Raw genomic sequence first — 14,503 nt, 5'->3', positions numbered from 1 at the left:
TTGTACTAATTATCACAAGTACCATGAAGGAAATGAACAAGTTCAGCGACAGAGAACAAACTATGAATGGTGGGAGAAGTAGCTTAGGAACATTCCTGGTTCCTGGTCTAAAGAAAAGTGGCAAAGGATCTTGAGGTCTTTGTGTGCCCAGCCCACAGATTCTGGTATGGAATGAAGGAGCCATTCAGAGCTGTGTCCTATGTGGGTGACTAAATGCCCATGAGTCCAGCCACACAGTGAGCACACCAGTGTTTTCATTCAATGAGGAGCTAAAAATATTAGCACAGATATTGATGAAATCAGGAAGACATTTAGTCCACAAGCCTACACTGTGAACATGCTGTGAGGAGATGGAAAAGAAAAAGTACCTCCCTCTGCCAAGCTCTGAGTCTAATTGGGTAGAATACACAGCTGCCTGAGAAAAGACACCAGAGTCAATGGACCAAAATGTGCAAAGAGAACCACTATAAATTGAATAAACAGAGCACAGTTGAGCTCCTTTTCAAAGGAAATTAGAGACATGGTATTTACTTAACTGACAATGGAGGCAATGGGAATATACTTAGATGGACACTGAAAATAAGGGCTTAAATTTAGGAAGACAGACACAGAAAGAGGATGCAACTTCTAGTGAAGGAGAACATAAACAAGAGAAAGAGTTGAGAAGTTTTGTTCTAAATTTGTTAAAGTGCTATGTTGGACTTCATGGGAAGAAACAGTACCAACCTCCTACAAACTTGCATCTTTATTAAGTGTTCTCATACATGTGTAACTGCATTTGGTCCTTTGTCTCAGTTTTAGACAATTCCTCAATCTCCTTTTCCGATTTATATATATCCATAATATTCTTAGCATTCTCTTCTTGGAGAATTCAAATCATTTCCCTAGCTATCAAAGTTGTTCAACAAAAGTGTAAGTACTTCCATATGTGGGGCACAAACACTAGGCATCTTGTGAAATAACCCCTGGCTGTTTCGTGTTAGTAAAATATTCCTAGTATAAAAAACAAAGCAAACCTTCCATTCCAAGATCCAAATATTAATTTTTTGTCCAGCATGAGAAACCTTGGAACTTTTAGGGTGTTGTTCAAAAATGGTTAAATATATTTTGAATAACTCCTAAGTACCAAGGAAGTTACAGAGCACTAGGTCTACAAAGATGAAACATAGTCCTTTCATTATAGAGCTTAAAGTCTAACTGGAGATAGAGACATTAAATATATTTCACACAGATCCTTTTGGGGCATGAACAGGGGTCAAGTGAGTAGGAAAGTTCAGAGAACACTCCTGGAAAGATGGTTATTTGATTGAGAATTCATAGAAAAACAAAAGAAAATAGAAGGAAAAAGAAGATCATTTCAGGAAGGGGGAGCAGCACAGGCAATGCATTAAGATGGAGTGTAGGGAAACATGCAAAAAATCTTTATAAAATATTATTTTTAGAAATTCAGCATTAAAGTATGTTTCAGAGTCCAAAATAAGTTAAACAAATGCATGGGCATATAACCCTAGCTTGATACTTTTGGATTAAGCGTATATTTATAGAGCTAATTTGAACTCCCTAAGACCAATTTAAGTTATGGAGTTGTTTTGTGACCCAAATTTACTTCCTTGAAAAGAAAGCAGAAGGGATATAATTTTAGAATGGTAACAACTCACAGATCCATATTCTAGTCCTATCATCACATACATGGAAACTATCTGGAGACTCTGTCATCCTTTGTGACTTTCTAGGAGGGGTACTAATATCTGAGAGAACCGCCACCAGTAAGAGAATTTGAGGGGTGTGGCCTGAAGAAGGGGCAGGCTAGGCTAACAAGTGTAATGGCTGAGGGTCTTGTGACTCTGATGTTAGCAGAAACAAAGAAAATTACTTTTTCTCTGCCTCCATCTCAGAGATCTGGCCCAGAGCAGGCTCGAAGTAGAGCGGTCATTTAACTAAAGGGGAAGAGCTACAAAGGGAACAGTGATTGCAGGATTTCATGCTCCAGAAGGGCCTTTGAGACCTTTGTGATGGGTACAGAGGAACTGCACTTTCAACAGTGTCACATACCTTAGAATTCAGTTGAGCAGGTGGCCTGTGTTAGATCTTGGGCCAATCAGGGTCCAGCCAAGGTGAACAGGATTCACCTGGAATACTTAAATGTTGGCTTCTCATGCAGGGAACTGATTAAAGCACAAAATGTGCTGAAAGGGATAGATGAAGCCAACCAGAGAAAAGTGAGGCAACCCAGAAATTAGCAACAGGGGCAGGCCATAACCAACCCCAAGCTGCAGGGACACAAGGACCAGGAGGTGCTACCGCAAAACAGGAGCCTTGGGTTACCTGATGAGAGCTGCAACCGTGGCAGGCTCCAGCAGTGGGAAGTAGAGCATGGAAGAGACATAGCTGCTGCCTGAGAAGGCACAGGAGGCAAGCTGGCTGTTGGGAGAAACAGCCTGGCTCCCCCTTCCCCCCAGCCTTTAGCCTTGCACCATCGTCCCAACCCCCAGCCCCCATCAGCAGAGCCAGTTTTGGGGGAGAGGAAGCCTCAGGGATCAGATCTCCCTCCCCATCATTGAACCAGGGGATCCAAGTGCAAACCCACCCAAGACTCAATGAAGAGAGATCACAGGACTATGTGGCTGAAGAAAGGAAGCCTGCACTCCAAAGACTGGGTTTCTTAGAAGTTTTGAGTGTAAGAAAATATATTTAAAACACGTTTCTTCTCTTTTTCTGCAGTGCTTGGCTAGAAGGTCAACATAAAATGGGAACATCTGCATGTACACCCCAAAATTAGTTTTAATTTGGCTGGAAACAATCATCAGAAAAGACAAACTAATTTTTTTCTCTAAAAGAAATTGCATTTTAATATTCTATTTTGCAAAACTTAGCCTACATGTAAGATTTTCTGTTTGTTGTGCTAGTGCATTCTACAAATCAGAAGATCCTTGAATTACCAAACAAAGGCTTATTTGCCTAAATTACCATGCTGGCTTGACACTGAGATGTGATTTGATTTGATTTGAGTCTTTGTACATTTAGTGACCTGCGGTATTTTGATAAATGCCGTTGCCTAAAACTATTCAGTAGGAGGTTTGGGCACCATCTGTGTTTGTTTCTCTAGGAGCAGTAACAGCCTAGAGAAAAATCTGATGCTCATTTCAAAGATGCAGTATAAACAAAATTCAAGATGATGCCTTTTACATAATTATTCCACCTTTCATTGCATAGTGCTTTATGCATTTCAAAGTGATTTGATGTGCTTTCATTTAACTGATCCTCACGAAATATTTAGAAGGTGGGTATGGGCTTCTAAAAGATATAAAAGCTCAACAAAGAAAATAACACAATTTAGACAGCCTTTTATGCGAGGACTGTAAACAATCATATAGTCTCATCTCCTGTTAATACTAATAGAAAATACTTATTGAGCACCTTCTCTGTGCTGGGCACTTTCTAAAGTGCATCACATATATTAACTCATTTAATCAGCAGAACAATTCTATGAAGTAGGTATTATAATGTTCTCATTTTAAGGGTAGGAAGACTAAGACACAAGGAGGTTAATTGACGGCTAATAGCAACGTGAGCCTTGGCAGTCTAACAAAATACCATCTCTTTTAGGCAGTGTCTTTAAATATTTACCCAGCAAGCAATATTCTTAATTACAAAAACGTGTGTTTATATTAGGTCTCTTCTAAAATGTGCATGTAACTCAGTGGTTTGCTGGTTAACTGTCTCAGTGGCTCTCTACAAAAGAAAAATAGAAAGCCCTGATTTGCAGAATGCTATGGTCTGAATATTTGTGTCCCACCCCTGCTAAGTTTACTTATTGGAATTCTAATGCACAATCTGATGGTGTTAGAAGGTGGGGCCTGTGGGAGGTAATTTGGTCATGATGGTTGTACCTTCTTGAATGGGATTAGAGGTCCCACAGGGCTCCTTAGCCCCTTCCACCACATGAGGATACAAGAAGTTTGCAACCTGGAAGAGGGCCAGCACCTGACCATACTGGCACCTGATCTCAGTTGTCCAGCCTCCAGAACTGTGAGAAATAAATTTCTGTTGTTGATAAGCCACCTAGTCTCTGCTATTTTGTTGTAACAGCCCAAAGGGACCAAGACATCCCATTTGCCAATTTCTGTGGTATAAAATTCCACCAGGGTCCACTTCAAGCTACCAAAGTGAGGTGACTGAAGGTCTGGTTGAGGAAAAATGCATGTATTTGGATGTCATGGACCTGTGGCTCCAGCACACCCCTGTCTAATGAAAATTACTGGTGTACTCAAGATGACATGTAGGCCATGAATGTGATGAGCCACCCTTGAAATATTATTAAACATAAATTCATTTTACTTTCAGCTGTTTTGTGCAACTAAATGTGAATTAAACAGTTTAAGATATATTCAGTTTCAATCCTTATAAATAATTATGTAATCATATTTATTTTTGGTGTGTTTTTCACTGATGACAATCAGGCTTGTCTGGGATGAGGTGATCATGAGGCAGCTGGAGGGGCCAAAAAAGTGCAACAGTATGATGGCCAGTAGCTATATGACTTGAGCCAGGTACCAGACATTTTCAAAATCATAGTTCCTGAGTTCATTTTGCAGCCAGTATAGTTACTAAGAGTCCAGTTAGTAATTTGGAAGTCTTGAGTTTTGGTCCAACTAAGAATTCCACGTGTTTGTTATATTGATAGAATGTAGTCACATCAAGAGTTCATTCAATAGTTCTTTAGGGAAAAGTGGCCATTTGTTTAAGCACCTCCAGCTTAGAGCCATGTCAACTGAACCATAACCAGTCAATGGGACAACCTGGACTTCTCCTGAATGTCACCAAGGCTGAGCTCACAGGCATCCTGTATTGTGAGAGCTGCTTCTGCCCAAGCTCCCTCTTCTGGATGCTATTCCTGCTTTCTCTAATACCAGCATGAGTGTCTATCCTTATTATTAAAGCTGTCTCACACTAAACATATTTTACAAATACATGTCCATAACTAAACACTGTATGATGCCTTCCATTTTCTTCCCCTTTATTCTCCAAAACATGAATCAAAGTCTTCTGTCAACAGCTTACCATACTCTTTTCCTATCTGTGTTTTGTTTTCTGTCCATTCTTTCTTCTTCTTCTTATTTTTCCCCCTATGAAATTGTTTCCAAAATCACTTATAAAATTACACTGAGGAAATATGAATATCTTCTGACATTTTTTTCTATAACAACAATGGCACCAAGGAGATGTAATGCAGCAAGATATTCTTAGTGACCTTTCTGGCTGTCATGCCTTTACAATTCTATTAACAATCCAAACCAAAACAATGACAAAATTGGGCAAGCTGGGGAGGCCTTGCTCCTTCCCATTGACAGGTTGGTGACTTTGCTTGCTCCTCCCCCTGGAGAGACTGGTCTGAGGAGAGGGTTTTGCCAGCTGGTGTAGGCATACACATGGACAGAGAACTCCCCTGGTGTTAGGATGCTTGGAACTCTTTTGCCTTTTCCACTTTTCTTCTTTCTCTTCAGTCTTTTCATTGGGAAAGAAAAAGCCTAAAAGCTAATGGTTGTTGAAAGTCTTTGCCAGCTCATTGGTTCTGGATCAAGAAAGAAACAAAGAAAGCAAAACCTTTATAGGTAAAATTCTTGATCTTTCAAATGGAGGCTGTTGAAATCTGCCCCACAAACAAGGTGGAATGAATAAACCGAGTAAATCCAAATATTTAATTCATTCAACAAATATATGTTATTCATCTTCTAGATACCAATCCCTTTGTTAAAGATCTAAGAAACCAAATTTGAATAAAACACCAAAAGGCAACTTGTAGTCTAAAATGCATTTACTAATTGTGATAAAATTTTTGAAATTAAGATATTAATGCTAATCTGTAGAAATTTATGAGCTTTTAAGCAAGACTTTTACCTGAGTTTCATGTAACCATATCATGGATATATTACAAGATAATTGAACATTTCCAGGTATTTATTGTTATAAGTTTTATTATCTATTCTAGATCAATCCAATTAGGAATCTGAAATGTAGAAAAAATCCTTAAAGGCACTTTTTTATTTTGAGCTAAAAAGTAAAAGAAAAACATCTGTATCACCTACCTTCTGTCATATCTCATCTTTCATTCAAATCTCATCTCTTCTATGAAGCCATCTTTTAAAACCCAGCCCAAATGAACCTCTTCTTTTTTAATCTGCATAATTAACATATTAATGTTAATCCAGTGGTTGTTATTCATAGTGCATTTTGGAATCACCTGTGGAGTTTAAAATTATACATTTCCAGGCTCCAACCTTAGAAACTTATTTGGTCAATACATGTATGGTCCTGGCATCTATATTTTAAAAACACACCACACATAACATATTCTCAGTTAAAAAGCACTGTTCAAATTACACTCTACTATTTGGCATTTTATAATAGTACCTAATCTATATTTGTGCATTTATATTCTTACATCCCCACTGAACTGTGACCATTGTTTGGGTACAAGCACAGACTCATATTTGCTTTCTTCTCTGCAGCACACAGAACTTACTCTGCACTAGTGAGAATTTCCACACTACTTTGAAAAAGTAGCCAAGAATTTCCTTTCAACAACCTCTATATGATACTATCACATCTGTTTTTCTATGCATGCTATTTATGCAGTGGTGGAACAAATTATATCATGAGCAAACACTATTTATTCATTTACATTTAATATTGATTTTCAGAAAGGTTCCTAAATTAGGGCAAATACTAGAGAGTCAGAGAAGGATACTTTCTCTAGCATAGTGGAGTTAAATTTACATTGGTTCAAATTCAGATTCTCTTATTTGGCTTATGGTGAGGAGAAAAACAAAAGAAAAAATAAAAGTTTGTAAAATGCATTCCCCTAGTAAGCACTCAATACATGATAGCTAATATAAATATAAGGTGTCTCTGCTCCCAAGAATATTCCTCAGCATCCAAATTTTATGCCTTATATACTGATAATCAGTTACTCCCAGAGAATCTAATCTAGTTAGAGTTGGAGAGGCCTGCTGAAATTATTTAATCCCCCAGACTTCATTTTAAATCTCCAAACCAATTTTGGGCTAAAGCAATTCATACACATTCATGGGGTACAGATGTTCTGCCTCACAGAGCTGTTTTAAGGGTCAGTGAGAGAACACAGGGAAAACCCCATGTACAGTGCCTGGCATAAACTAGTTACATAACAAACCATTATTATTATCACTAACTTAGTAATAGTAGTATACTGAACTACAATCCAGCTGACTTTTAGTTCAGTTTGGTACTCTTTTTCTGCCTCTTAAAATGAACAGTAGTTATAAAGTATGTTCATAACAGCTAGGAAGTATAACAAATTAGAGGTATTGGTAATCTTTGAATATATTAAGTAAAACCAAATTAATCATATCAACCAGCAAATAAGAAGATAGTATATCATCTTCTGGCATATGTTGTTATAGAATCAGACCTTCGTCTGGTGTCCTGCTATGGGAAGAAGCCATGTTATTTAACTCTATCCATGCTTTATCTCATTGTTTCCTCAACTGTGAAAACCTCTTTTACTGGGTTATTTCAAAGAATTCATTACACATGAAAGCATTTTAGTCTGACAAATAGCAAGCTTCCAATAAAGGTTATTTTATTAACATTTCATTATTATTTATAGATAAAGTTACCCTAATTTGTCATCTCTACTGGGATACCTCTGAGATTGAAAGGTGGTGTTATTAATAATTACACTGGGACAGGATGCATGGTCACCTTATCTACAATATATTTTCTAGCTCAAAACAAACTTCTAAAAGAGTGTTATATTATGCAGGAAAATTTACATGAGACTCTTTAGAAAGATGTTATGTCTGGGTCAGATTCAAGATGGGCACAAAATATGGTGCTACCTCCTTCCAAACTCCTCTGAGACATAATGGAAGGAGTGGGGATAGTTCTATAGTATTTATAACTTAGCCTTTCCTTTTTATAGCTTAGTCTTTCCTAGGGTATCTTTAAAGGTCAGGTCTTGGGAGATACACTTTAATTTTTAAAAAATTAAGTACTTTCAATGAAAATTTCTGAAATCTTCTTTACAATTTCCTGCCTCACTAAACAAACTTACTATAATTTATACTTTCTAAATAAGTTCTTTTTTTTAATAAAAATATGTATAAAAAGGAAACAGAAACTTCTATTTTGAATCATCTGTATCACTGACCACTCATCCAACTATCTATTTATTTTTCCTTATTAATTTTTAGAACAAATTAGGCTTTTAGGAGGGAACAAATATGCATGGTCCTCATCTATCATGTTCTTTTCCACTCTGCTCCATTCCAACCCATTTAATTCTACAAACATATATTTGGAAGCACACTATATATTGACCCTCTCTCCAATAAAACTAAGCTTTCCCTCTAATACAAAAATGGCATACTGGGAAGGATGACTGTAATAACTTTTTAGACAAAGGCTCCATGAATATCTATCAGGTATGGTGGATGAAATTTCCTCTCTTCAGGAAAATTTTGTCTCCTACCACCCCTTATTATCAGAAATAGTGTGAATATTCATCAGATTCTATCAAAAATATATTCTTATTATTTTTTTTGTTTTTACTTTAATACAGAAATTCATAACCTCAAGTTCTTGTGATTAAGGCATATGAAATCATGTGCATATAAGAATCAATACATTACTGCCATGTTGCTACAGTGTAGAATAAAACTAAACGTTTCTCACTTGTTTGACATTAATTTAATGTCCCATTTGTCTTCTATCAGATATAAAGAGATGCTTCATCCATTTAAGCATTTCTTTTTGGGTCCACAATGAAGTGTTCAGTACCTGTCTTGTAAACAGAGAACATACCTGAAATCACAAAGTGATAAGGGGACTCACCTCCACTGTCAAAAACATTGAACCTCCAAACAGTTAGTGTCAGATTTATTCCAGCTTTTGGTTTTTCTATCACACATCTTCACCTATATTCCCAGATGAGCAGAACAACTTTAAAGCATCATGCAATCACACATACAGGCATCTATTCCCATGTGGAATATCAATTAGGTTCATGGCAAATTTGACAAGAGTAGCAGTTGTCAAACATACTCAAAAGAAAATAAATTATTCATCCAACTTCTTGTACTAAGTGCTTTCTATATTCTGGCTTAGAAAACCAGTTTAAGTAGTATTCTAGCTATGATTGGTCTCTCCTGAGGAAGTATTTTATGAGATTGATGAAGATAATGACAAACATCAGTCACTGCCATTAGCATAAGGCATGAGGCACACTACAATATTAATAAGCAGCTAAGCCACGACAGTCAAAATATGACTTCCTATACCCCAGGCAGGCTTCTGAGCACAGCTGTCTGCTATTCTGTGAAGTGTGCATCTGGGCTCAGTCTGGTAGGAACACAGTTGATGGCATATTCATCATAAGGCCTAATTGTTTTCGACCACAGGGTCCTCTATCAGCCAAAACCAAACAATCTTACTGCTTAGTGGTTGTTGAATTAATTTTATGTGCTACTTTTACACGCTGAATTATTTGATGGATAAATTCTAAGAAGCTATTTGAAAACTAGGTTTAATGGAACCTCAATTATTATTAAAAATTTCCAGGTTCTAGAGTAGCTCAAACTATCAACTAGGGAATATAGAACATACATAGATATTCAAAAATCTTCTATTCTCCTATAAGAATGACAAGTCAAATGTTTGGAAGGAAATGATCCATGTAGCTTGAGCCTTGCTGCCTTCAAATTGAAGATCAAAATAGGGTTAGAATAGAAATGACCCAGTCAAACCAAGTCAAAAGGTGAAACTTTGTTATACTAGAAAGGCTCAGCTTTTGTATTTCAATTGCTTTCTTAACTTTTAACTTCACACCTATCATATAAGACTTAGCAGAAAACACTATTTGATTGAATGTACTAATTCAACACCCTTCCTTTGGTAGAAGTTTTGTAAAATTACTGAAAATATATTTTCACTGAAGGATTGTCATTTTTGAATTTTTGAGAAAAAAATGACTTCTGGCCTTTGTAGTTATTTGAATATAGCAGTATTATATTCCTTCACTATTTTTCATTCTAATATAAGAGCCCTGATGTCTCTGACACAAGGGCAATTAATTAGTAGTGTCCCTTATTGTCCCAAATTAGTTGGGTACCGCTAGACACAAGAAAAAGAAAGATTCAAAAAAAAAAAAGAATTGAGGAAATGAGAGACATTGCACATTTCCTATTGGAAATTAAGGGTCCTTTTATTCCATGCATGATATTTGCAAATGCTGATGTATATATTTTAATAGAGCTGTGGCTGTCCTCTTCTTCCTGTCCTACAGTTTAACATATCAACATGAGGTTCATAAGTAGGGATAAATGAGATAGTAAGTTTAAAAAATGTCAACTGTTCTTGACAACTTCCCATTAAGAACAAGTGAGACACGACAAACTTGCCACCTGGTTGGTTGAAGTTTAAAGCTCACTGTTTTCGATTGTAAGGTGATGAATCTTTGATTTTTTAGCTTGTGATTCTTAAACACTCCTTCACTGAAATGTATGTAATTGAATTGGTTTGAACTTGATTATTATTGGTAATAAATAAAGGTGGCTCTATGGTGTAAAAGCACATTAAGAAACATTTTAGCAGAGCAATCGATTTACTTTCATTATCATTTAAAAATGTATCAGTACTTGATAATGTAACCACATTTATTGCAACTTAACTGGATACATTTTTCTAATTCTACATATTGTTAGATACTAACTAATATTCTAATTAATGTCTAGTTTAATTTTGAAGCTACTGAGCATGTGACAGAAGTAACATGTGATGTAAAAATTTGAATGTGTTGGATGGGTAGATAAATGATTAGGAATGAAATAATAAATCCCAAATTTTACTTCCAATTAAAAATCCATATGGTATTTTTCCCAGTTATTTTATAGCTGATTTTCATATGTCAAAAATTTGAGTAGAGGAAAATATTTTTGGAAATAGAGCAGTAGGAAAAAGTCTTGGGTGTTAGTATGTTAATATAAGACATAAATCATTGGTGTTAAGTGCAGTCAGAACTATTACATGATACTTAAGTGTTTTGTGTTATACATATTTTCTGTTAACTCCATTATAAGGGTATATTTTGAAATGTGAGAGGAATTACATCACTTATAAATAATGCTTACATTCTCCACAAATGCTAAGTGGAGAAGAGAGTTGACAACTTGTTGGGTAATTTTGGCAAAAGTCCTATTTTGGATGGCTTATCAGTTCAACAGATGATACGTATTTCTAAACTTCATTGTTTTAAAGCAGAAAATAGAATAAACATTCTGAATTGCTCAATTAATAAAACTGGAGGCTGGGTAAGTATACAATATGGAAAATAAAAAATGTACGCAAATTCAATTAAAGTCTGAAATAAGACTCATCTAGTTACTTAAGTTCTGATAAGATCTGAATATCTTTTGAAGGAACAAGTATACCCAGAATTAAAGATATTGTAAAACTGATATTTTATACAATATAAGCAAGACTTTATTTTGTTATTTTTAAAAATCTTAAAGATGATTCATAGCTTATTTTGTACTCCAGTAATTTGATTTTGAAATTTAATTTCATCATAATACATAGTCATTGAAAAATTAACAGACTGTGCTTGTCCTAAAGTTCTGCTCTTAAATTCTTCTTGTCTATTTGTGAAGCTAAATCTGGCCTCTGTACCCGACACTGAATTAAATATCAGAGACAGAGTTTTGGGTGAAGTAGACAAGAATAGGTTTATTGCTTTGTCAGGTAAAGGGGACCACAGCAGACTAATGCCCTCAAAACTGTGTCCCAACCCAGGGGGGTTTGTGAGGAATTTTATAGTCAAGGGGCGGGGTTGCTGATAAGGAACAGGATGCATGAAGGGCCCACATTCCTTCAATCCAGAGATATCTGGCATCAGGTGGTGATGGGCAAACTATGACCTTCTCTGGAATGAAGAGTGCTTCATCAAATAGTTAACATCTTCCATTTGGTGGGGGTTTTAATTCTGCAGAAGAGCTCAAACATACTGTTATGTATATCCCTTGAGGGGGGAACCAGGACCCTGTCCCCAAGACTGCACTATTGTTTCTTGACTGCTCCTCCCTTTTCTCCACATCCCCTCTCTTCCCTACTTAGCAACTGTTTGAACCTGCCCTTTGGAACTCAGGGAAGGGGACACAGAAAGGCTTTTGTGCCCAGGAGCTTCACAGGGTCCTGCTCTGTTTCAATACCCTCTTTTCTCTGATACTCCTCAATCTTAAGGAGAAAAAGTGTTGGACAAGAAAAGGAATAATCATTTTGGATAGAGACATTAATCATAAACTCAACAGAGGAACTTGGTTTCAGTGGACATAGTTTAAATTTCCCATTTTTTTTTTAACCTGCTCACATCTTTCAGGGAATCGGGTAGTGCTTGCTCTGGTTATTTCCTGCTGAAATGGGACATAATCCTGGCTAAATTTGGGGGAATGGATACTGAATTAGAAATATTTTAATTCCAAGTCCTGGATCTGAGTCTTATATGATTAAGGTCTTAATCTCTTGGTCCACCAATTTTGATGCAGCAGATCCAGTTAGAAGTGGTTGGAGGAATGACAACTGGAACTTTAAGAGACAAAATAGGTCTCATTCCCTTAGTAATTCAAGAGAATAAGCCTGAAACCTAGTCTGGACCTGGCATTTCAAAGTAGACTTGCAGCCAGGTAGCCAGTTGTTTAATTTTACCTGAGAAGTTTTTAACTTCTGATGTGGTATCAACATGTATAACAGGAGCTATTGGCCACTACACATCTCCTCTTTTTGTTAATATCTGATCTAAAGCAATTTTATTGTCTAAAAATTTAATAGCTTAGAGGAGACCTTGAAAATGTAAGGTTGCAGCTGCCATCGCCAGCAGACACTGCTTTGAGAATGGCTGGTGCTCTTCCCTGGCCTGACACAGCTCAGAAAATTCGAGTTCTCAGCAATACAGGAACGTGTCTGAAAACCCACAATGGCCACTTAGTTTTACCTTGGATGTCTGAACCACAGTTAACTCCATTTTTGAGTTTTAACTGCATTTCTCTCCTGAATGGCCAAAGCAGATGTCAATGTTAATGATTTCAGTGCTTTTCTGGGTATGAGAAGATGCAAGAATTTGGGTTCATAAAATCTTTTCCTGAAAGTTTCTAACTACCTGAAGGCCTGTTGTTCCAGTTTTTCCCAAAGCACAGAGTGCCTCCTTCCTGATCTCCACCCTGAACTCCTTTCAGGGGGTGTTGGTCAGTGGCTGCAGTGACCACTGACTTAATCCTTGCAGAGGTAGATGGCAAGTGCTAATTTTCAGTTAGCAGGACCCCTTCAGGGTCATAAATTTGACCATGGTGTGGGAGGCATTTCACGGCCATTTTGTCCCATGGTGCTAGGAATGCTCATTCCCAGGTCTGACAAAGATTTTGTTGATAGGTCACTCAATGTGCTATTACTGGACTAGGCCTTTTTAACAGTAGCCAAAAGTCTCCAGACCACCTGTTTTACTAGTCTCTTATGGTCCAGGAAAATATTCCCTCTTGTTGCTTCTTTCCATATTTAGAGTTACACTATTACAGTCACTGATCTCATATGGAACTATATATCATCATTTTATCAGGGGCTCAGCACACATTTGGTAATGCAAAAAACAGCAATTTTGTGAAACAGGCAATATAAAAAATAATATAACTAGCAGTGTTAGTAAGGTCATAAGAAAGAATTTAAGTCAAGAACTTACATTAGGTGCAGCCCAGTATATTCCAGGTCATCTGACTTAGTCTGTTCTATACCAGTCCTTATCTTTAAGGGAAATTATGTATTGGCATTGTCCATAAGGCACCCAGCTTGCTTTCATACTGTTATTAGGCTGGTTATCCCTAGTATGGTTTAACTGTTCCCAACATAAGGGAGCCTTTAAATTTAAATGATCATAGACAAGTGTTAATCTCCTGGTTGCAGATCATGGAGCATCTGACCTTCATCCATAGATAGATTGCTGAGTTAAGTTTCAGATACAATTTTAGAGTGTCCTTTCAATAATTCAATTAAACTTTGCAACAATATAACATAACAGCAAGGAACTATCTGGGAAGTAAGTCTTAGTGAATACAGACCTCAATAAACAGAATTAGAATTTAACATCCACTGAAACATAATATTGTTCTCTCTAAAATTACCCTCATCTCCACCAATCACAGCTAATCAAACCTAATTTGTTTGCAAAATAACTCTGGTTAATTGCCCATATGGGCTCGTCCACATTGGCTGTGGTGGAATTCCTGAGGAGTCTCAGACTGAATTACCAATAGGCCTCTCAAGGCCATGAAAGCCATGCCAAAGACCTGCCATCAGGCTCTGCCTTGGTGGATTTTTTCTAGAGGTCCCCCAAATATCGAGATTCCTGCACATGCCAGGAGACAGTCTTTCCCATTCAACTGATAAGGCTTCTTGAAACCCAAGAGCCCCCAATTTCTGGAGA

This window comes from Balaenoptera ricei, chromosome 11 (genome assembly GCF_028023285.1).
Source record: "Balaenoptera ricei isolate mBalRic1 chromosome 11, mBalRic1.hap2, whole genome shotgun sequence".
Taxonomy (NCBI): Eukaryota; Metazoa; Chordata; class Mammalia; order Artiodactyla; family Balaenopteridae; genus Balaenoptera; species Balaenoptera ricei.
This window is presented reverse-complemented; position numbering follows the sequence as displayed.